We start from the raw sequence: 25,492 nt of genomic DNA, 5'->3' as shown, positions 1-25,492 counted from the left end.
GGATGCAAAAGTTCTTATTTGCAATGAACAACAGGTTTTCCTCACATGCAACTTGTGGCTTGAAGCAGGTCTTGTCAACAGAGCACTTGGAAAAGTAGTTTCCATTTTCTATGCACCTAGATCAAAACCCCCTCAATTGCCATCCTTTTTTGTTATTGACTTCTTTCAATACAAATTCCTGCCATGGGATACCTTCAACCCATCTTATGTTCCACTTCTCGCAATAACGCGAGGGTCTCGTAGGCAAATTCCCCTTCGAACGGCATGGGGCTTGACAATACATAAATCACAAGGGATGAAATTACCAAAGGTGATATTGGACATTGGCAACATAGAACGACAAGGCTTAACATTCACTTCCATCTCCAAAGTTCGAACCTTGGATGCAAGGCAATGCTTACGTCAAATGTAGGCAACAAGAGGAATTCATGCTAGCATCAAAGTCTTTACAACCATCTATAGTATGATCATTGCATCTAGCCCCTTCTGATTCCATTTCAGTAAGCATACTTTTGATTCAATTTCAGAATAGTTGCTTTCTTTTACAAATATTTACTGTGGAACTCAGTTGAAATTCCAAAATTTTGCCCCCTTTCTAGAAAACATATAATATAGAATTGTATTTAAAAAAAAACAAATGAACAAACTTTTCAAGTTCGCATTTCAGTGATTGATGTGAGCATAATTTTACAACTCTAATTCAAATCAAATACTTTCAAAATGCTTGACAGGAAAAAAACCTGAACATTTGTTGTCGCTTATTGGGAAATATCTTTTCAGCTGTCCAAGGAGTAAATTACCAAAGAAGTTGGAAGCCATTTTTGAAAATATCAAAAGGACTCAAAACCTACTCTGAAAAAGCTTTCTAACCATACATGCAAGTCCAAAAATGGTCTCCTGTATCAAAAGAAATGGTATGGTAAGCTTTCAAGGATTGAAGCTTGCAAAAGGAAAAAATATTCAAGAACGCATATCAGAGGGTAATAATCTCAAAAATCACATATTGGAGGTCTAGAAATTTCAGCGGTCACAATATCAGAGCATCAGTCATATCATCACATCACAACATATGAAATTTTTAACGTGTCAACCTTTGAATAATTGTGATATGCATAATGTTCCATGTTGTGGTAAAAACACAATGCTCTCATTATTCACTTAAATAATAGTATGAGGACCCCTTGATTCCCTGGTTAGTCATATTACTATCTGATTTTGAGAATTTAGATTGCTTCAATGAATTTAATTTGTTCCTATTTTCCTTTCATATATTTTAAACCTCAAATCCCCGACCTATAACAATGTATATTATTTTTTTGTTTTATACTTTATAGTTTTGTTGATCGGAAAAAATGTCCATCGTCAACATTAGGGGAGAGCACCCGGTCGAGAACTTAGAGCACCTCCTTTTCCGTTGAAAATGGTGATTCCGACTGGTTATGGGTCCAATTACCCTGTCATCTAAGACAAACCTAAAACTAATCTAATACTAATCTAACATAAACTAAGAGTTAATTTATTTATATCTATAATACATTTCCTTTATATTGATCTTTAAAGATGTGAATTTAAGGAATAGATCAACACAAAGGTTTGATCGATTTGAAGGCTGATCAAACCACAATTAAATCATTTGTTTGCCTCTCTGAAAGAGGTTTTGATAAAAACTAATATGTAAATGAAAAACTAATCTAAAACATGAAAAACTTATCTCAAAACATGATGGGATAGCCCTCTCCTAATCCGAGAGCGAGTTAACTAAAACAAAGGGAAGGAACTGATATAATTCATCATATGATTTTGTATCAATTAAAGGAAATATTTCACATTAACTAATACAAGTGAAAGCAAACTAAGCCTGTAAATGAATGATATATAGTTATTAGTCATCACACGAATATTTCAATGAATTAAGATTGATCCCGATCTCATTCTACCTTGTAAAGATAACTTTAACAAAGTTTCAACAACAAAATGTCAATGGCACAACAATATTGCATAATATCAAAGAAATGTAATATTGTTTAGAATATAGATCAAAATAAATAATGAAATTCTAACAGTGAGATGATAATCCTACATTCCTGTAAAAGTACACAAAAACGATAATTAATTAAAACCATGCCAAACTTTTATTACTGCAGTTTCGAGAATAGCTCTGACTCTTAATGAAAGTGCTTACAATAGTGCAAAGTCCCTTTATAAAAGAGACATAACTTCTCTACATTCTCTATAATAAAACTCTCTACCCTCTACAAAAATGTGAAAGCACAAATCGCGTTATTACAGAGCCCGCTATGTGTGATCGCAACCCCACTGTCATTGAAGAAACATGTATTTATACAGATTTACAAATATTACATATCCCTTCGGTTTCTCAACAAATGAGAAATAAAAGAAAATGAACCTAGAGTTTTTTGCTTCTGTTGGATCACAGGCGAAATTTGGAATTCGTTGCAACGAAGTGTTGTCTTTAGCCAAAGGGTTGATTTTCCATTCATGGTGATGGCCTTTTAGTGTCTGTTACAACAATCTTCCATTTTAGAACTGCGTTGTATCACATGGTAGAGAGTGATTGGAAATCCCAGATCAAGTAGATACTTCCTCCTTATCAACACTGGGTTCATCCCTGTTTCAATCAAACAAAGTTTATTACTTCTAATATTAAACTTAACCAAAAACCAAATCGAAAACTAAACGCATGGACTTCCCGCATAACTAATGAAAATAGAATTTTCAATTATTATAACAACGACCTCATATGAAAGTGACAAGTGGCAGACGCGGAGTGGTATCAGAGATGAGCTTATCACAACATTCAAAATGAGACAACACAAAACATTTGCGATATGGGTAGCTCCGATATGGAGCGGATACGATATTATATTCAACTATTTTTTATAAATATATCGAGTTCGTAATATCAGAGGATTGGTATCAGAGGTTTTACAATTGTTCTGATTAGAGAAGAAGATGCAATTTAATAATTAAATCGTAACATAAATCAAAATCGGGTCCGTAACCAAATCGACAATCGGAAATTTTAAGATATGTAACATTTCAATAGTTCCGATATGAGAGTGGACGTGAAATTCTGATTAAACTAAAGTTAATTCGCATATTGGATCTGTATATTGACGATGGGAGTAAATCAGAGATCGGCAGAATTATGTGTGAGCATATCGCAATATCGTTGGGATTAACATATCGCAATATCATCGATTGAAGGGAATCGGAGGTTGGAGCAGGAGACGTATTGCAAGTCAGAAGTGAGAGAGGAATAAATATCACATATGGGAGCAGAGGCCTTTATGACATATCATAGATTAGAGCTTTAGCAATATTGCAGTATTTTCAATGTGACATATCGGAGGATGAGCAGGAATGGCTATTGGAAGTCGGAAGTCGGAGTTGAATGGATATTAGATATTGGAGATCGGAACGGGAGGTGCGTCGCAATATCTGAGTGGGGGCCTTTATTGCATATCGATGATTAGAGGTTTTGCATGGCGTCATATAACAAAAGCGTCGATATGGTATCTCCGATATGCTAAAGCAGAGGAGGGTTATGTGATATGTGGGGTCCTCTGATAGTGCTTATTATAATATGCCAAAATCTTTTAAAAGGGCTATCACTTCCATGTTTTGGAGTTTATGTGCATTTATCATTATAAGGGCCAATATCATATGTATCAGGGTTTTAGTACCAGAGAATTTTAAAAGAGTTCCTTCAATGTCATAACTCTGAAAAAATTATCCAATATCACTCTATTATAAAAAGTTTCCCCAACCAATAAACTACAACCACTTTATCAAAAGGCACATCTTATTTATAAGATAAAGCCACTATTTGGAAAATATAATCAGTAAGAAATAATAATGAATATCTTGGTCTCGGGGGCTATGTTTTATTCATTGATCTAAGATGTTTAGAAAAACTTAACGACAAAGTTTATAATCAAACTTAGGAAAACTATAAAATAAAAACAAATTTAAATAAAAAGCAAATTAGACTATAAATGAAATAATCACATTCAAATCCTACATGAAATGCAAAAAAGGGTCCACGTGCCTATTATGATAAAATAAAATGGGGGTGTTGTGTTCTCACTACAACAAGTTCTTTATAAATATTTCTTTTTACGTCAATTATCGATTGTAGTATAGTGAAGAATGAAGGAAACACAAAAATATTCAGTCAAATTAAACAAACCATATAATTATGAATTATATTGCATAACTAATGACTAAATATTCAGAAGAAACATGACAAAGCAATACAAAAATTCTGTTATGTATGAGATCTACGATTTTCTTTACCATCTAAGGATGAATTCATGACAATGGTTCCACAAATGTATATTAGATTAACATAAAAGAAATAAAACCTTGAAACCACACACCACAGAAATCTATGAAACTAGTAACAAAGTTTGCTCTGAACTTTTTTATTAAAATGTTTAAATATAGGGCTCCACCTATTCTCAACAGTTCCCCCTCTTTATTACATTGTATACTTAATCTTTAAATACCATTTTTCCTAAGGACTGTTGATATATCAGTGTTTTCATTCATGGCCATATCGATTGAATATATATATATATATATATATATATATATAGACAGAATAGAAGCAGTTGTCACAGGGAGCATACCCAAGGAAAAAGAGGAGCAAAGCAATCAGAAGCCATAGGAAAAACATCAGAAGCCATTAGAAATCCATCGGGAGCCAAATGAAAGGCATCAGAAGTCAAGAGAAGGAGCGACAAGCCAAGATCCAAGAGAAACAGTCCATCGGAAGCCATCGTAAGTCATTTAAGGCATCAAAGAGAAGCCATCAGAAGTCACAAGAGCGAGAAGCTACCAGAGCGACAAGCCAAGGAGAAGCAGATCTAGAGAGAAGACTGCATATGCCCAAGAGTAAGAGCCAAAGGGAAGAAACAGTGATATCGCAGGAGCAAAGAGGAATATATCAGTGAACCCTAACCTCCGATCTCCGATCTCCAACTCCAACTCTGATCTCTGATTTGCAATGTGGACCTCTGATCTATGAACTACGATATGGACCTCCAACTATCGATATGAAGACCCAATTGTTTTATCATATCAATCTTAAATGTAAAATTGCATCCGCCCTTTATCAGAGCTTTTGGAATGGGACCGCCGATAAGATCCACCGATCTCCAATTGAGATATGCCTTGCAGACCCGATTGACTTTATTATAACGACTTTAATGTAATGTTGCTTTCGCCACATAGGAACTTTCATATCACAAGTTTAAAGCCATGTCACGTTGAAACCTCTGATTGTGATATGCATTGCGGACCCTATTACTTTATCATAACACATTTAAATGTAATATCGCATCCCTTGCGTCAGAACTTTCCTATCGCAAGTTTTGCAAGAATGACATATTAAAAACTCCAATTGCAATATACTTGTGGACCTGATAGGACTATCAACACAATTTAATTGAAATACCACATCCATCAGAGGCCAGAGTATGATGCAGACTCGATTGGAGTATAAAAATGAGTTTGTTGAAATATCGCATCCGCTACATCGAATGTTAGAGCATGTGCACAACTTTAAAATCTCTGATATTCTTGAAGTTACGGTATGCGGGATTAAAGCAATGATGTGGCATGTGGGACCTCCCGACATTTATTATAGTCCATCATAATATGGTTTCACATTGTTTAAAATCTATCTAAAGAGAAGACCACATATGCCCAAGAGTAAGAGTCGAAGGGAGGAAACCGTGATATCTGAGGAGAAAAGAGAAACAATATCAGCGAACCCAAACCTCCGATATCTCATCTCCAACTCTGCCTCTGATTTCTGATTTGCAATGTGGACCTCCGATCTCCGAACTGTGATATGGACCTCCAACTGTCAATATGTGGACCTGATTGTTTTATCATATTAGTCTTAAATGTAAAATCACATCTGCCCTTTGTCAGAGCTTTTGGAATGCACCCTCTAATAAGATCCGTCAATCTTCGATTGCAATATGCCTTGTGGACTTGATTGAATTTATTATAACGACTTTAATGTACTATCACAACCACCGCATCAAAGCTTTTATATTGCAAGTTTAAAAGCATGTCACGTTGAAACCTCCAATTGTGATATGCGTTGCAGACCCAATTACTCTATCATAAAATGTTTACATGTAATATCGCATCTGTCGCGTCAAAACTTTCATATCGGAAGTTTTAAAAGAATGACATATTAAAACATCTGATTGTGATATGATTGTGGCTCCAAATAGGACTATAAAAATAGATTAAATTAAATATCACATCCATTAAAGTTCATATTATTATGCGGACCAATTGGAGTATCAAAACGAGTTTGTTGAAAAATCGCGTTTGCTACGTCAGAGTTTAGAGAAAATGCACAACTTAAAAATCTTTGATATTCTTGAAGTTGCGCTATTGCGGGATTAAAACAATGTTGTGGCATGTGGGACTTCCCGACATCTATTATAATCGATCGTAATATGGTTTCACATTTTTTAAAACCTATCCAAAGAGAAGACCACATATGCCCAAAAGTAGGAGCCTGTTGTCGTGAAAACACAACACCCCCATTTTATTTTATGATAATAGGCATGGGGACCCTTTTTTTGCATTTCATGTAGCCTTTGAGTATATTTACTTCATTTATAGTTTAATTTGCTTCTTATGTACATTTGTTTTATTTTTATAGTATGCCTAAGTTTGATTAAGTTGTTTGTTAATAGACTTTGTAAATAATTTTTTTTTTTAAACATCTTAATTATTTATACTAATAAAACATAGCCCCCGAGACCAAGAAGCGTGCATAAACTTCAGGCCTTACTCATTAAACAAGTGGCTATTATATTATATTGGAGATATCAGAGCTTTGACATTATAGGAACCCTTTTAGAATTCCCCGATGTCGAAAACCTGATTCATAATAATGTGGCAAACCCTTGTTATAAGTCTTCGGAGTGTTAACTTAAACATATTATATAACCAAAGTCCGATTATTCTAAAGCCGTTGTAGCTTATTGGACGGGAGACTTGTATACCACGTAACTCTTCTTTGCTCCCTTTTATCGAAGAAATCACATATCGAAGTTTTGTTATGTGTTACCACTTAAAATCCCTGATATCCGAACTCCGATATCTTATAATCTCCAAACTCTGATATATCCATTCCTCCGATATCCCTTCTCGCTCCTCCTCCAATCTCCGATATCATATCTTCGATCTCCAACTTGCGATACGTCTCCAACTCTGACCTCCAATTCCCTTCAATCGCCGATATTGAGATATGATAATCCTGCCGATATTGCGATATACCGATCTCTGATTTACTCCCATCTCCGATATCCGAATCCGATACGTGAATAAACTTTAGTTTAATTGGAATGCCATGCCCACTCTCATATCAAAGCTATTGAAATGTTACATATCTCAAAATTGTCAATTGCCGATTTGGTTACGGACCCGATATATGTATTAATGTTGATTAATAAGAATTTTGTGTCCGCCTTAATATCGAAACTTTTAATCAGAACTTTTGAATGAAAATCTCCAATATCAAATCGTCAAAACAAAGTTGTGATATTATGGACCCGATTTTGATTTATGTTACGATTTAATTCTTAAATTGCATCTGCCCATATCGAAACTTTGTAATGACGTCTCCGATAAGCCTTAATCTCCGATTGTCGATATGGTTACGGATGTGATTGGCTTTATTATAACGTTTTATTATAATTTCCCATCCGTTGTATCAGAGCTTTACTATATCGCAAGTTTGCAAAGTGTGTCATGTTGTGACTGTTTCAAAACCTTCGATATTATGGATCCGATATATTTATCAAAAATAGTTGAATATAATATCGCAACCGCTCCATATCGAAGCTACTCAATATCGCAAGTATTTCATGCGGTCTCATTTTAAAAGTTTCGATATCCATACCTTCGATACCATTCCGCATCTGGCACTTGACACTTCCATCTAGGTCACTGTTATAATAATTAAAAAGTTTGTTTTCATTTGTTTTGTAGGAAGTTTGTTATGTTTAGATTTCAATACAGTTTTCGGCTAAGTTTAATAATAGAACTAATAAGCTCTGTTTGACTGAAACATGGATGAACTCAAGGTCTGCATATCATATCAGCGTTGCTTTGCGCATATAAAGATGCATATTTACCTTATAAAATATTTAATATTATTATTAAATAATTTAATAACTTTTTAAATTAAAGCAACATTAAATATGTATTTTGATATGAAATTAATCCTTATCAACAACCATTAATGTATGTAATTTCTCTATTAATAAATAATTCTGTAATGTTTACCTGTTGTGCTCCCCGTTAATGGCGGTGTAGAAGGACAATCCAACGCTCCCTGTGTGTTTCATGGCATGTGCTTAAATCTAGCGATGTGTTTGTTTACTAATACCTGCGGGTTTTGGTGTAATGGCAATCGTGACTCCAACAAGTGGTATCAGAGCCAAAGGTCTTGAGTTTGAAACACACTTGGTTTGCGTTGGGGGGGAGATTGTTGTGCTCCCCGTTAATGGCAGTGTAGAAGGACAATCCAACGCTCCCCGTGTGTTTCGTGGCATGTGCTTAAATCTAACGATGTGTCTATTTACTAACACCTGCGGGTTTTGGTGTAACGGCAATCGTGACTCCAACATAACCTATTTGTATGCAATGTTCAATACGAGATAACCAGATAAATGATATTATTCAAAACTGGATAACCGGATAAAAGGGTATTCACCCTTCACCTACTTAATTTTTAGCTCGTGATGCTACATTCTCTGCATCCTCCTCTACATCCCACTCACATGACAATACCAACAACTATGTCTATCAAGTTTTCATTAATCACAGCGGACCTGATGTAAAGAAAGGTCTCGCCAGCCATATTTATCATTGCCTTAAAGCCCTTGGAGTAGCAGCATTTTTGGACCAACAAGAATTGCAAGAAGGAGAGAACATGACTTCTCAAATCGAAGGGGCTATTCGAACATCCTCCGTCCTTATCGCCATATTATCTCACACATATTATCTCCCACATAGGCATTTGCAACCTAAGTAACTTGCGGATTCTTAGGGCTGAAGGTTATTTTGTTGAACGCGTATTAAGCAATGGGGAGCTACCAAAACTAATGTATTTCCGCTGGGAAAACTTTCTGAACTCCTCGTTACCTTTCTCGATTCCAGTAAAGAATTTAAGAGTGCTACATATAAGACATAAGACGTGATATGGAAATATACCACAGACTAAATATGTATTATTAACGTTACATTATATTATTTTTCCACCATTGAAATTTATATTTGGTGATGTAGAATAAATGAAAAATAAAATGTCTCAAATAAATATTGGCATTTTAAACGGAAGGAATATTGATGTTTTTGAGCAGAACTATGATCTCATTGCACACACAACAAACTATTTGTGTTTGCGTTTTCAAGCCATTTTTAAAATGTGTGCAGCTTTGTTTCGGGAAATTAAAGTTGATTAAGAACTTTTTGCATTGTCATATGTTTGAGAATAATTTAAATAAAAAAATCTAAATGTCTCTTGCAACACACATTACATTAAATAGGAACATTCTGAGTTATTTCTCATGCAATACATTACTTCAAATATAAATATTCTGAGTTATACAGGAACATTCTGAGTTATGCCTCTTGTCATACATTACTTTAAATACATACATTACTTTAAATACAAATATTGTTGGTTATGATAGGGTTTTTTAACTATATGAAAAAAAATAATGAGAACATTTTTGTAGTGTATTTTAAAATTAGGTTAAATATAGGAACTTTAAGGTTATTGATTTATATGTTTAATAATATATATGATATAGTAAAATATTTTTCATAATATAATTTTTAAATATTATAAAATTTAAATTTTATTTAAAAATTTAAATTTTATTTAAAAATTTTCATTATGTATTTTAAAGTTGCATTAATTATGTCAGTAGGTATTTTGGCATTTCTTTGCCGGTTGTAATGGACAGGTCTAGCAAATCAGAGACACTTATTTTCGTCGTTTTCGTTTCAATAACAAATTGACACGTGGATGCTATCCCATGAGCATGGTGACTGAAGAATTTGTTGGTTTGTGCTTCAATGCCAGATGACTGAAGAATTTGTCGATTTGTGCTTCAGTGCGAGATACTATACGTGCACCTTGAATGTTGCAGCAAGGCTACAACCTGGCTTGCTCAAAGCCACTGAACGCCAGCAAGGCTACAACCTGGCTTGCTCAAAGCCACTGAACGCCAGAAACTGCTATTGAAAATATCTCTATAAACAACCCTCTAAGTACAAATTCCCCCCTTTCGGCTCGTTCTTACACTTACAAAGGACCTATTTTATAAAGCAGCGAGTTCTTCTTCTTAACAACAGTAGCAACAAAAGGGTGTGCCCATTTGGCTGTTGATTTTTGGAATGTTTGGGCTTTGGCACAAAAGGCCATAAACAAGACCAAGTCGTCAGATTTACCACTAAGAAACACATGGGGATTCCATCGTAATTTGCAAATATGGTGGTCTACATTGAAAGATGCAGATAAAATGGAGCTTTTACAAGATGAAAAACCAATTGCAGAATTAACCAAAGCAGTCCAACATGATTTTTATGAAGAAGTGGTCATAAACAAATAACATTATTCAGACTTGTTTATCAGTCAAAGATTATGTGATTAAAATCAATTGCAAGAATTCTATTGCACAATGCAAGACTTGTTGTATACATCTAGTGACCCTCAAAATCCTGCTTATTTAAGAAAGTATTTATCTGCTATTTCTAGTAGAATTCTAGATATTGTCAGTGAAAATTTGATGAGCGGAATATTGATATAAAAAGTTTATCTTTAACAAGGTTACATAGTCACATTGTATATACTTTGCAATAGGCTTGCTTGAATAGAAAAATTCAGAAATTTGTGGAGAAGCATCTAGGTTTTAATCCGTAAATTTGTGATCAATGTGCAGAAACATATCATTTTGGTTGTGGATCTTAAAGAAAGAAATCTTTTAAAATAAAAAATTTATTGTGGATTTAATTGTTAATGTGTTGATTGCAGAAGAAATAAGCTTTCTTAGAAATATCCTATTAGAAGAAAACCATTTCATAAAAAGAAAAGATATTTCCAGCACATAAAATTTATTCCTGTTGCCGATAAGAGTTACTATTTTATATGTGGTAAAAAAGGCCACTGGGCAAACAAATGTTCCAACAAAAATAAATATAGAATGCAAAATAAATTGTTTGATTTATTTTCAAAATTCTATGATCCTCGAGAAAGGGAACCAGTTGTGGACTCCCTACCAACTGACGATTTTTTTTTCAGTTACTTTCTCTCTACTATTAAAATGTTTCATTATATTTAGCCTAATCTCTTACAGTCCCATTTCAAATAACTTCAAGACATAATTGATGCGTATAGTCTAGGACAATTTTCTCGTCGACATCATATTGAATAACAACTGGATGATTTATTGCACCAATTCATTGCTCTTACACAACCTAGCATGGTGAACTTATATTTTTACTCTCCTCCTGATGTAGAGGCTAGAAGCTCTACAAAATCAGCTAAATACAGAAGATCTACAATTTCAGATTCTAAAATACAATACTAGCAGCATGGTAAAGGTTTGGATAAGAAACGTAAGCAATTGTGGTTTTAGCCTGAAGAATTATCAGATTTTGAAGAAGAAGAAGAGATAAATGAAGATAGAATAGAATTGCTTGAGAAAGAAATCAGTGATTTAGAAGATTATGTTCTTGAAAAGAATGATTTGATTAAATAATTAATTGCCACAATAAGGATAAGAAGGAAGAAGAAAGAGAAAAAAAGGCTTTGGATTGTGTTAGTATAGATACAAATATCAAAGCTTTTGATGATAAAAAAGTTATATTTGTAGATATAAAAGTCAGAGGATATAAGCAATACACTCTTGGTGCACAACTTGATATTGGTGCAATGAACTCATGTGCTAAATTTAATGTTATTCAATGTTTCTATTGGCAACCTACTAATGTTTAATTTCAAGTTTTAAACAAAAAATTGATGACTATAAAGGCAGTGGTTCCAGATTTTCCAATATTGCTTAATGGTCATCTTACATCTGTAATTTTATACAGTTTTGATTCAGGATCAAACATTCTCCTTGGACGGGATTTTTTAAGAAGACATTTGTCTTTAATGGTAGATACATGAGAGATAAGCCTAAACATCCAGGGTAAGATTGTCAAGATTCCTAGCAAAACTCATTTTACTTCCAGATTTGTTGATTTAATTCCAGATATTGTAGATATGTTTTTACAAAATTTAGCTAAAATAAATAAGGTCATTAAAATGTTGAGAATCAAGGGCTTGTTTATCTTAAGGATATTAAAGAGAAAATTGAAAAATATTGTACAACAGAAAGCCCTAATGTCTTTTGGTCCAGAGAAATATATTTTGTTGATCTATCTTATAAGGAAGGATTCTCAGGTGTTGATTCGGGTGGATATTGGTGGCCACCCGCCTATTCCACTTAGACCTCTATTCAGTTTCATTTGTTTCCGTGATTATAGAAACATTACTATTTTTAGCAGTTTTTCGGGTCGTAAACTTCTAGAGTTGTTTTGATCCCTAAACAACGTTTTTTTGAGGTCTGTAGTAGGTCTATACTCGTAGGCAGGGGCATGCATAAAATATTGGAGTACTCAAAGATATATTTACAACAACGTATCACACGCACCAAACGAATATAATATGTACAAGTTAGGACCCCTGGAAGTTGGTTGCCCAACTAACCCCAATAGGGCCCACAAACTCTTGGTGTTTCATCTCCTGGGGTTAGGGTTTTGGTTGTTTAGGGTTTTATCTCATTGTTCAATAATAAAAAAGCCCTTGAACCTCATTGTAAAACAATTTAGAGGCATGTAGCTACCACATCTCTTCTCAGAGATAAGTTACCATCACTCGAGCTAGTTTATTTCCATTTTGTATGTAAGCATATTTTAATTTCTTTGATATTAGTGAAATGAAGTTTTATTTCTGTTGCATCTTTGTGTTTATGTTTATATCTGTATTTTTTTGCATTCCTGCATAAGTCTGGATCAATGGTATCAGAGCGGTATGTTATTTCTCTTTTTTTCTTTGCATGTCCCCAACGTGGCCAGGGTATAAGGAGTTAGGGTTCGAACGGGTTGAAACTTTGCAAGACCAGCCTCCCAAACCCCCACGACCTCCCATGGTGGGGGAAAGAGATCCTTTCAAAATATTGCTTGAGTAATCCCTTGAGTGATAGAGGAATGGGATGATGGATAACTTTTCCCAGATCCTTTGGCAGCTATCCACATGCAATGCATCTTCATTTAGCATCCACTCTAGAGGCGCCACTCCTTTTGAGGTACAAGTTAATTTTGACATTCCCATATTTAAAGACCAGACAGATGCAGATGCCATAGATAGATGGTTAAATTTGTTGGAAGGATATTTTTGGTTCATGATTTTTCCAATCGGGAAAAGATTACTTTTTCACTCCTCAAAGTCGCCCCACATGTCAAGGACTGGAGGGAAACCTACTGTCAACAAAAGGATGAGAGAGAATTGTTAGCTACGTGGGGCTTGACCTAGGTTCAGCAGGTTCAGCAGTGAGTTTAGCCAAGCAAATCCCGGTACTACCAACCCTTTCAGCAACAGTCTGCGGTGCGCGGACTGAGGTCTCACTCGAGGTAGTATGGGAGGGTGTTGGAACCAGGTTTCCACACCCTAGGGATGTCTTGATGAAGTCTGGGAAGTTCGCGAACCGATCCTACGCGCTTGCGCTGCTCTGCGCAGTCGTCTGTCCTTCGCAGCTTGTGCGACTGCTTCCGCGCAGCTCTATAAACAGCGCGAAGAGGTGTTGTCTAAATCCTTTATCCTTAATGTGTTATTATTATAGCTCTTAACCTAATTGCATATACCCAATATTCTCATTAATCATTCAACATTCATAGCAAGTGCGTGCAATTATAAAACCGTAAAAAGATGCATAAACATACCAGGAGTATAAACACACAGTATTTCAGAATCAACTTATCTCTTATTAATCCTCTGTTCAAATACAATCCCAACTCCACCTTGCTCACTCAGCTGCAGGGGTCCGCGCACACAGTTGTGGACTCTATCAGGCCTCTGCGCACTCAGCTGCAGAGCCTCTTACTACTACTATGACCCAAGACTCAGACTTATAGACTCAGAGCGAATTCCTCATTCAAAAACCATATTACTTCTCCAAGCTAAGACTTCTTTTTACACTTAGAGCCTTGCTCTATTTATACAATCCCATGGTCCACAGACCATGGGTAGGCCAACACATTCTATATTAAATTACATTATTTTAAGGCAGACAACCCTAGACTCTCGTGCTCCACGCCCGCATTTTGTGGGGTATTTACATTACATTGACCAAAACTTGGGCTTTAAGCCCCAAAAACATGCTATGGGGGATCCGCTGCCCAACAGGAATCATCAATGTTTTTAGCCGCACCCACTTTGAATTATTTCCAAGACGCCATCAAGGAACAATATTACCCTATTAGGAGCTATGAATATTAATACATAAAGTGGACCACGTTGCGACAGAGAAGGGACCAAGATGTGTTGGAGTTCACAAATATCTTCCATTCCCTTCGTACGCAGCTGGGTATCAAGTATTCTGAGCGACATTTGGTACTCAAGTACCGTGAGTGTTTACGCAAGTACATCCATGACGAGATGGAGTTCCTGGACATCTCCTCATTTGGCACCGCATATCGATACATTGTCAAGATCAAGCATAAATTTAAACAGAAGAAGCGAGACTTTGGATCCGCGAATGCGAAGAAAGGAAAAGGCGCCTCCAAACCGCAGAACAAATGTCAAAGCCTAGGCGGGGCGATCCAAGATAACCTGCCGAACCCACAAGCAAAGAAAAACACCATAAAGAAAAATAAGGACACATGGAAATGGTGTGAGTTCCATAAGAGCCCCACTCACAACACAAGTGAGTGTCGAGCCAAGCAGTCACTAGTGGCCAAGTTGAAGGCTTCCGAATCAGATGCATGTTCCGACTCTGAGTCAAAAACCGACAAGGGGAATGATAACGAGAAGAAGATCATTGATGCAGAGCCTAGTGCCACTGTTACCACCACTAAGATCCATAAGGTTGAGACCGAATATCCAGAGGAGGGGGAGAAGCTCTTCCACTCACATATGTGGGTGAAGGGATATTCGGTGAGTTCATTGTCGATGGCGAAAGCCAAAAGAACCTCATTTAAGTAGAGGTCGTGAAATGGTTGGGCTTACCGACCACACCACACCTATAACCATACACCATAAAGTGGCTTCACCAAGGGCGAGATATCTGTGTTAGCCAATAATGTCACCTTCCCTACAACATCAATCCCTTCGCAGATGAGGTACTGTGTGATGTTTCTCCTCTTCAAGTTTGTGATGCATTATTAGGCCAGCCATACTTGTGGAAGCGTCATGCTTTGTATGAGTCTAGACGTCTCACTTTCATGACTTCTTTAGGAAATAAGTTATATAGGATACCAGAGGTAGCACCGCCTACTGCCATCTCTTTGATCTCTGCGAAGAAATGTAGTAAGATCATTTCCCATAACGAGAAGTTTTTCTTCCTTATGATTCACCCTCAGGGAAAGAAGAAGATTGTGCCCACATCCACAACCTCCAAAAAAGGCTCCTTCGCATGATAGCATCAGATGGACAAGGTCGTGGAAGAGTAAAGGGACATCTTCACCTCACCCACAGGGCTACCCGTACATTGTGAGGTCAAACACTCCATCGATCTGACATCAGATGCATCGCTATCCAACAAACTGATCTACCGACCCTATGTTCTAGAGAACAATGAAATTAAGAGGCAGATTTAGGAGCTGGTTGCAGAAATGGCACATCAAGCCAAGTTCATCACCCTGTGGAAGCTCGATCATGTTGGTACAAAAAAAATATGACACCTGGAGACTCTGTATTGACTATCAGATGATAAATATGATCATTGTCTGGAATAGGTATATAATCCCACGAATTGATGACCTTTTAGACCAGCTCAAGGAGGCCAAATATTTCAGCAAGATTAACTTAAAGTCCGGGTATGAATAGGTATCAATTGAACCTTGTGATGTGTATAAGACTACCTTTAAATCCAGGGATGACCTTTTCGAATGGATGGTCATGCCTTTCGGGTTGACAGATGCCCCCAAAATCTTCATGCAGTTGATGGCCGACATATTGCTTCCCTTTACCAGCTGGTTCATGGTAGTGTACCTGTACGACATCCTGATCTTCAGCTAGAGTTGGGAAGAGCACATATACCATATCTGACAGGTCCTCCAAACCCTGCAACAACACAAATTGTTGTTTTGAGGCTTCTGTGATTTGTCTTCTGTGTAGTGTTTTCTTCTGAGATTATTGCATCCATAATTATTTAAATCGATGTTTTGAGCCTTCCATTGTGGCTCATCATTAGGACTGATCAAAAATATATATAAGCTAGATCTCAACGGGATGAATAAATAGAGGTGTGAGAGAGCGATGGAACAGGAATGATGGTAGCCGAAATGTTTTAGGTCAGGTTAATTAATAATTAATAATACTTAATAATTATTACAGTTAGTAATTTTATAAGACTATTTGGATTATAAATCAAGATTGAAATGATTTTAATTTTAATTAATTTTAATTTTAATTTATTTAATTATAATATATAATTATATTAAAAAAAAAGAATTTTTTAATAATATTAATATTATTGTTTAATCCAAAATTTATTATTTTATTTATAATTAATTTTTAATTTTTAATTTTTATTTTTTATTTTTTAATAATTAAAAATCATTAGAAATTTATAAAATTCTTAGAGATAATAATTCTGGCATTAGTTTATAATTAATAACTTTAATAGAATTGATATTCATTTTGATCTTATTTAATTATAATTTGAAAATTATCAAGAATATTATTTTTATTTTTATTTTATTTTTAATGTTAGTCTTTAATCCACTTTTTGATAGAATTAATAGAATTTATGATATTAATTAATATTTTATTTTCCATATAAATTTAATTTTATGATATAAATTTAATTAATTCTAATTAATTTTAATTTTTAGTATAAATTTAATTATATATAATTATAATTTTATTAAGTATATTGTTAAAAAAAAATTCAATTTAATGAAGGCGATGTTGATATTAATGTTTGATTCAATTTTTAATATGTTTTGGATTGAAATAAATAAAATAACAATAATTCAAATTAATTATAATTAGTCTTTTAATATAGAAATTTTTAGACTATTATTAAATTTCAAATCTTTACAAAATTTTCAAAAATATATATATAATTTTTTATTTTTTTTAGAAATTTTTGGGAATATATAAATATCTAAGATTTTATGGATAATTTAATTAAATTCAAAATTAAAGAATGGAATAACTAAAAATTAGAATTAGGGTTGTGATTAATTAAGAGAGGTGTAGAGAGATAAGAAAGGTTCGATATAAGGGTAATTTAGGAGGCTAAGGTCAAAATCCAGTTGTCACTTATTTTCCATCCTTCATCACGATTGAGGTTGTTTGTGTGTTTGCCTATTTCTATGGCTTCTCTAAATTTTCTATCGTGATACTGATTTATTTTGGCCACTACACTTGAGTTTTTAATACAGACATGATGATTAGTTTTACTGGAATGTTTAGCTAGAGCTGAGGTTTTTGAGCGGTTGTGTTTAATGTCAGTTGCATGTTCTTGAATCCTAGTTAGGATAGAACGACTAGTTTCCCCTATGTAGGTTCTGCCACATGAACAAGGAACCATGTAAACTCGTTTGTGGCATTTGGGATCAACGGGATCTTTGACTGATTTAAGGCATCTTCCGATTGTTTTCATGGGTTTAAAGGTGGTTCTAATATTGTTCTTCTTTAAAATGTACGAAATTTTGTCTGTAGTGCCCAATATGTAGGGGCGGTGAAACTTACCCACCTGATCATCCATAGGTTGTTTGTTTTTGGGATTTTCAGCTTTCTTAAAGGCTTTGATCATTTGGTGTTTGCGGTATCCATTCTTTTTTAATACATTCATGAGATATTTTTTCTCTTTCTCAAAGTGATCCTGATCCGAAATACGTATAGCCCTGGTTGCTAGAGTGTTGAGAACACCAATTTTCTAGGACGGATGGTGGTGGGAGTTGGCATGCAGGTAGTGTTCTGTGTGGGTTTTCTTACGATAGACTTGTGCCTCTGTGTTAGTCAAAGTTGTTGTCCCAAGCATGTCATTTATGATATCGCTGTAGTGTATTTCACTTGTCGCGCATTTTTTTACTTCATCATCTATTGTGGTAATTGTATTGTTGTTATCAGCTTCAACCTACCAGACTTCCGTATCTAATGTGTGAGTATCCCTTCATTTTACTGTCCATTCATTACAGTTTTCATTGCGGTTTTCAGAGACGGTGGAATCGGTCTCACCCAAATTTGAGGAGTCAGTGTTGCTGCATTCCATGGATTTTACTTCGATTTGTGGCTTTTGAGCAATTGTGGCTAACATTGGAGAAGCATCAGTGTGGGTTGCAGTCCTATCTGCCATTTCATCGTTCTTGCAAATTATATTACCGTTTTGCCAGTTCGTTTCCATTAGTGAATGTTCAATGTATGTTTGAGTGCCTGCGGTTGTAGTGTTTGTTGGAGAAACAACGAGTTTGACATTGGGATGGCTGTAGGTGCTAACCCGAGCAGTGCTTGAAATAAGAGTTTAAGAAAGTGACTTGGGCCGAGTTTATCCTGGAGAGCGAGGTGTGGTTATCTGAGGTTACCAGAGCCTTGTGCGTATGGTTGGAAATCTTATTAAGTTTCTCAAATTTAAGAGTGTGCTTTAAGCATTTACCTTCTTCAATTTTAAGGGCTTTCAGGGCCGAGCATCCTTCAATTCTAGACCACTACCATAAGAAAATTCACACATAGCACTACCTGCATGCCAACTCCCACCACCATCCGTCCTAGAAAATCGGTGTTCTCAACACTCTAGCAACCAGGGCTATACGTATTTCGGATCAGGATCACTTTGAGAAAGAGAAAAACCTTCTCATGAATGTATTAAAAAAGAATGGATACCACAAACACCAAATGATCAAAGCCTTTAAGAAAGCTGAAAATCCCAAAAACAAACAACCTATGGATGATCAGGTGGGTAAGGTTCACCTCCCCTACATATTGGGAACTACAAACAAAATTGTGTATATTTTAAAGAAGAACAATATTAGAACCACCTTTAAACCCATGAAAACAATAGGAAGATGCCTTAAATCATTCAAAGATCTCGTTGATCCCAAATTCCACAAAGGAGTTTACATGGTTCCTTGTTCATGTGGCAGAACCTACATAGGGGAAACCGGTTGGTCTATCCTAACTAGGATTCAAGAACATACAACTGACATTAAACACAACCACTCAAAAACCTCAACTCTAGATGAACATTCCAGTAAAACTAATCATCATGTCTGTATTGAAAACTCAAGTGTAGTGGCCAAATTCGATCATTATCACCATAGAAAATTTAGAGAAGCCATAGAAATAGGAAAACACCCAAACAACCTCAATCGTGATGAAGGATGGAAAATAAGTGACAACTGGATTCCAACCTTAGCCTCCTAAATTAACCTTAACCTCCTAAATTACCTTTATCTCGAACCTTTCTTATCTCTCTACACCTCTCTTAATTAATCACAACCCTAATTCTATTTTTTAATTATTCCACTCTTTAATTTTGAATTTAATTAAATTATCCATAAAATCTTAGATATTTATATATTCCCAAAAATTTCTAAAAATTTAAAAAAAAAATATGTAAAATTTTTTGAAAAATTTGTAAAGATTTGAAATTTAATAATAGTCTAAAAATTTCTATATTAAAAGACTAATTCTAATTAATTTGAATTATTGTTATTTTATTTATTTCAATCCAAAACATATTAAAAATTGAATCAAACATTAATATCAACATCACCTTCACTAAATTGAATTTTTTTTAACAATATACCTAATAAAATTATAATTATGTATAATTAAATTTATGCTAAAAATTAAAATATTAATTATAATTAATTAATATGATAAATTCCATTAATTCTATTAAAAAGTGGATTAAAGACTAATATTTTATATATATATATATATATATATATTCATATTCTTAAATTATAATTAAATAAGATCAAAATTAATATCAATTATAATAAAGTTATTAATTATAAACTAATGCCAAAAGTATTATCTCTAAGAATTTTATAAATTTCTAAGGATTTTTAATTATATTGTATAAAAAAAAATTATAAATAAAATAATAAATTTTGGATTAAACAATAATATTAATATTATAATTTTTATTTTCTTTAATATAATTATATATTATAATTAAATAAATTAATATTAATTATAATTATAATTAAAACCATTTCAATCTTAATTTATAATCCAAATATTCTTATAAAATTACTAACTATAATAATTATTAAGTATTATTAATTATTAATTAACCTGACCTGAAACATGTCGGCTACCATCATTCTCGTTCCATCACTCTCTCACACCTCTATTTATTCATCCCGTTGATATCTAGCTTATATATTTTTTGATCTATCCTAATGATGAGCCACAGTGGATGGCTCGAAACGTCGATTTAAATAATTATGGATGCGATAATCCTGGAAGAAAACACTACACAGAACACAAATTGAGTGCCAATTTCGAGAAATACACTTTTGGTATGAACAAAGTTCAATATATGGAGTACATCATTAATGAGCAGAGTGTGCATGTAGACCCAGCAACGATACAAGTTATTTGAGATTGGCTAGCTCCAACTACTCTAACAGAGCTTCGTAGTGTTATGGGCCTTGCCAATTTCTATCGCAGGTTCGTGTTGGGATTCACTCATATCACTTGGCCTTTGATTCAAGTCACTAAGGGTGGAGTGAAAGCAAAGCTATTTTGGTTTGAATCCCAATAGAAGGCATTCGTAGAGTTGAAGCATCACCTCTGCTCTACACCAATTCTCATATTACTAGACCTACAACAACCATTTGAAATAAAGACAGATGCCTCCGACTATGCTACTAGTGTAGTTCTTACCTAGCAGGGGCACCCGATATCATATCACAATGAGACATTTTCAGATAAAGTCCTGTCGAAAATGGAAGCATTACATTTTGGGGAAGGCAACGGTCATCCACACAAACCACCGACCCATACAGTTCATACAGATAAAAGGGAAGTTGCAGAACGATTGGCATCAGAAATGGTCCACATATCTGCAATAGTTCCATTTAAACATCAAGTACAAGAATAGAAGCATGAATAATGTTGCAGATTGTCTCATCCGACCACTCATCATGGTGATGACCACTATGCTCGACTCTTATGGACACGAGACTTTGGGGTGGCCATATCTTTAGAAGAGCGATACAGAATTCGGCAACACTTACCAAATGCTCTTGGAAGGCAAGAAAGTTCCATATTTTCACCTCCAAGGTGCACTATTATGCCACATGGGACACTTATGTGTTCCTATAAGTGAGTGTGCCAAGATGATTTGGGAGGCACACTATAGTCATATCGATGGACACTTCAAAGTAGTGAAAACAATGGCAGTGCTGCAGAAGTATTTTTATTGTCCGAACCTTCAAAAGGATGTTTGGAAGCACATCATATCCTGCACTGCCTACACCATTGCCAAACCAAAAAACAAGAATCAAGGCCTACATACTCCTTTTCCTATTGTTGGTCAGCCTTTGGAATCCATCTCCATAGATTGCATGTCGGGCCTTCCTTCTACTAAGCATGGCAATGACTGTGTGTTTGTGGTCTTCGATAGATTCTCTAAGATGACCATTTTGGTGGCCTTCAAGAAGAGTATCACAACAGAAGCCATTGCTAAGCTCTTCTTTGAACGAGTGTGGGTACATTTTGATGAAGCCTCTGGTCGATGCTAAATACCAAGCTCACTAATTCCATGACCTTCCATCCCCAAACTGATGGCCAAATAGGAGGTCGTCAACAAGATGATCATGTACATTTTACACATGTATAACTCGAAGCATCCACGCACATGGGATGAAAGCCTCCCTTATGTCCAACATAACTATAACAGAGCTCTCCATAGCTCCAATAGCCACAACCCTTTTCAGGTGGGGTTGGGATTCCAACCGCTATGTCCCATTAATGTGGACGTACCATTTGCAACTACTCAAGCATATTAGGCCCATGTCTAGTCTGAAATTGACCAGGCTAACATCTTCATTGAGAACATTTAGCACATCTGCTAGTAGGTCCATGACATATTGGACAGAGCCAATGCTAGGTACAAGCAGCGTCATGATCAACATCGAGTGCCACATAAGTTCTAGGCGGGCAACAAAGTTTGGGTACATTTGCAAAAGGAGTGCTACGTTGGGCCCCACTACAAGCTTTTCCCGTTTCGATATGGGTCATACACCATCACCAAGGTTGTAGGGGAAAATTCCTTCGAGCTCAACATTCCACCATTCCTTGGTCTACACTCAATATTCAATGTGGACTGGTTGCAACCACACTTTACTCCATTGTTGGATACATCTGACGTCGTGGAGTGGCTGACACCAATAGAGTTCAACCCAAGCTGCATTGAGCAAGCCACAACTAACAGGATCATGGACACACAGATTAAAAAAATCACCAATAGAAGATCCAACTATATCGATTTTTCAAAGCAGGCCAGCTCTTTCACCAGGGAAAGTGGTTCACCAGAGACCAAGTTCAATAGAAATTTCCTCACCTCATGGAAGCTATTCATGCAATGGGGACCATTGCTTCCGAAGGGGAGAGGACTAATTCAGGTGGATATTGGTGGCCACCCACCTATGCCACCTAGAACTCTATTTGGTTTCGTTTGTTTCCTTTATTATGTCAGCATTTACTATTTTTAGTAGTTTTTCGGGTCCTAAACTTCCAGAGTTGTTTTGACCCCCTAAACAACATTTTTTTAGGTCCACAATAGGCCCTTTTTCGTATGGGGCCTGTGGAAAATCCTATAGTACTCAGAGAGATATTTCCAACGAGGTATCATACGCGTCAAACAAAGATAATATGACAAAGTGATGACCCTGGGAAGTTGGATTCCCAGCTAACCCCATCGAGGCCCACAAACTCTTGGCGTTTCATCTCTTGGGGTTAGGGTTTTTATTGTTTATGGTTTTATCTTGTTGTTCAATAATACAAATTCCCTTGAGCCTCATTGTAAGATAGTTCAGAGGCATGTATCTGCCACATCTCTTCTCAGAGATAAGCTACTATCACCCAAGCTAGTTTATTTCCATTATGTATGTAAGCATATTCCAATTTCTTTTATATTAATGAAATCAAGTTTTTTTTATTCTACCTCTCTGATTTTATGTTTATATCTATATTTTTTTGCATTCTTGTATAAGTTCGGATCAATTGTGCCTTATTCACCTACAGAGCTAGAAATATGTAAAAACGAAATTGCAGAATTACTTGATATAAAACTAATTGAACCTAGAAAAATTCCTTGGGTTTGTCCAATATTCTATGTCAATAAACATTCAAAATATAAAAGAGGTGAGCCAAGGTTAGTTATAAATTATAACGCTCTATCATTTCTTTATTTGTCACTTATTATCTAGTCATATGTTTTAGTCTTGGACTAAATTAGTCATTTAAGTTAGTCGCTTTTAGTTGGGTCACTTCTTATCTAGTCGTATACTTTATCCCTATACTAAATTAGTCATTTAAGTTAGTCGTTTTTAGTTGGGTCACTTAAAATTGCTAAGATTTATTAGTAATGCACTTGAAATAATTATGGTGACTAATAGTTTCATAGTCACTAATCTCTCATTTTGTACTAGTTATTTCGTCAAACACATCGTGAACATGTAATCTACAGGTCATATTTACATATTTGAACATAGGGGTCTCATACTTATCTGGGAATTGCCAGGAAGGTATGATATCCTCTCAGAACAGCTACAATATCATCTATTAGGTCATGAATTCATTAACCATTAATTTACTAATTAAAACATGATAAGAGCCATAACTAAATTTTTTCATGAAACCATACTTATAACCAACATATACCCAAAACAATAACAATGATAGAACAACCACCAAAGTCACATAATAACAAGAATAACTACTCATGATTTACATGAGGAAAAGAGAGATCTTATTAACATATTCAAAACCAACTAAGTTAGGGACTTCCATGTACCACTCAGTCATAAATTGGGCTGAACCATATCTCTCTTTCAACCAATCACCCTCGCGCCATATTCCAAGCATGAATGTGGGATGTCATGGAATAAACCAACCAAGACCAAACCAGGGCTTCTAAAGGCCAAAACAAATCAACACTCAAGTGGTGATTCCCCCTCATGGTCGTAAATCACTAACCATCACCATATCGGTCACTACCAAAGTTGTCCAGGGCTCCAAAGTGTTTATTCCAGCCCGGCTCCGGGACTAGTAACTCAACCCATAGTTGTCGCAGTGCTCCAAAGTGTTTGTCACACCAAGGCTCCAGGAATAGTAACTCAACCCACCAAGAGCTCCAGAGCATTTTTCCAACCAAGGCTTCTAGGATTAGTAACTTAACCCAAGTTGTTTCAGGGCTTTCAGAGCATTTGTCCAGCCAAGGCTCTAGGAACTAATTATTCAACCCACAACCATAAGGAACATGACCACCAATCGAAAACAGTCAGGTGGGAAACCCACAACACCATAGCTATCCAGGAAATGGCAAGGCTAGAAAAACCATTGTCAATCGAGGCAATCCTCCATGCCAATGATAGATCATAATCAAATAACCACATGCATATACCATGCATGCCAAAACTAACAAGGAAATCATACATGCAACTCAATACCTACAAAGCAATCTAGTTGTAGCTGATGATCCCATTGTTCCCTTGCACTTTCTTTCTTTTCCTTTGCCTTCTTTCTCCAAATCCAATATATTCCAATGTGCTCCAAGAAAACTCTAAGTGTGTAAGTGTATGAGAGAGAGAGTGAAAAGAATAGAGCTCCCCCCAAAAACAGATAAAAGGCTCAACTAAAAAAGTCTCACACACTGACAAAAGCCATGAATTGGTCCTTAGAAGCCTTTTTAATATTGAGGCCTCTATTTTCTTCATTTCCCTCTATTTTTTCATCAATTTTCCTCTCATGAAAATTCATCTTCCTTTTCTCCAATTTCCATTATTTTCATAAATAAAATGCCAATTAATGCCTCTTTTCCTTTTTCCAATGCCTTTGCCAATTTCCTTAGCCATAAATAAACTGAAAGTGACACCCACTAGGATGTTTTTCCCACAATTCAACTTGGAATATGTGTCCCATGACCTTGGTCTTATTTTTCCTTTTATTAACTTTATTACATAACTAGGG

Source organism: Pinus tabuliformis, chromosome 6 (assembly GCF_031772625.1).
Source record: "Pinus tabuliformis cultivar Carrire ecotype Pingquan chromosome 6, CPIR1, whole genome shotgun sequence".
In the NCBI taxonomy this organism is placed as follows: Eukaryota; Viridiplantae; Streptophyta; class Pinopsida; order Pinales; family Pinaceae; genus Pinus; species Pinus tabuliformis.
This window is presented reverse-complemented; position numbering follows the sequence as displayed.